General features: G+C 42.2%; 1 pseudogene; it reads left to right on the top strand.

Annotated features, from left to right (window-relative positions):
• Positions 1–17: 17 nt before the first annotated feature.
• On the top strand, positions 18–689 carry LOC114040572 (annotated as a pseudogene).
• Positions 690–1,129: the final 440 nt, after the last annotated feature.

A 1,129-nucleotide genomic window follows, 5' to 3' on the forward strand; every position in this document is an offset into this window, starting at 1 on the left:
AAGGATGCCTTGTTCAGATGTTTTTCATCCATTGTTCATCTGTAGTGTGTTCAGCCCTCCTTGTGGCAAGGGTCTTTGACCGCTATGTGGCAGGTTGTGAATCACTCCGTTATAGTACCATCCTGAACCACACCCTGGCTGTGAAGCTAGCCCTGGCAGCCCTTGCCAAAGGAGTAGTTCTCATCTTGCCCATGCCATTACTGCTCCACAGGCTGACCTTCTGCAGGACAGGCATTCCTCATGCCTACTGTGACCATATGACTGATGTGAAGATGACTTGTAGTTATACCAAGCACAACCATGTTTATGGATTGTTTGTAATCCTCCTGGTGATAGGACTTGATCTCCTGCTTATTGGAGTCTCCTATGTACTGATCTTACATGCTGTGTTGTACCTTTCATCCCAACATGATATTTTGAAGGTGCTCAATACCTGTTGAGCCCACTTCTTTGTAATCCTCATCAGCTATCTATCTGCACTTTTCTCCTTCCTTACCCACCGCATAGGACCCATTATCCCTCCTCATGTACACATCCTTCTCGCTAATCTATACCTACTCATGCCCTCCTTGTTCAACCCTATTATCTATGGAATTAAGATGAAGGAGATCCAGGACAAAATGGCAAAGTGTCTGTGCAGGAGGGATATGCTGGACATCTACCCAGGACACAAAGATGGGAGTGAATAACCAAGATGGGTCTTGGACACTTAACCTGATGCCTTTGCCACACTACACTCCGGCTGGAAACAAATCTTAACCAGCTACCTCTATACACATAAGTCTCCCCTACAAATGGAAACTCTACAGGCTCCTAATATATAAATGTTATAATTGATTCATTATCTGGATTAGCTTAATCTGTCTTCTGCTATCTTTGTAACATATGCTGAGGCTCTAACCAGCATCTCATCTAAATTGGAAGTAGTGCCCAGGGTCACACAGCTAGTAAATGTCTGAAGCTGGATTTGAACTCACAAAGATAAGTCTTCCTAATTCCAAGCCCAGTGCTGTATTCACTGTACTACATAGCTGCCCATGTATGACTTTTTAAAAAAAACTTTATAAATAAAAATATAAAAGAAGAAATATTAAACATATCATTTACTGAACACAGTGCAATAAGAGTA

This window comes from Vombatus ursinus, unplaced genomic scaffold (assembly GCF_900497805.2).
Source record: "Vombatus ursinus unplaced genomic scaffold, bare-nosed wombat genome assembly UNPS02013647.1, whole genome shotgun sequence".
In the NCBI taxonomy this organism is placed as follows: Eukaryota; Metazoa; Chordata; class Mammalia; order Diprotodontia; family Vombatidae; genus Vombatus; species Vombatus ursinus.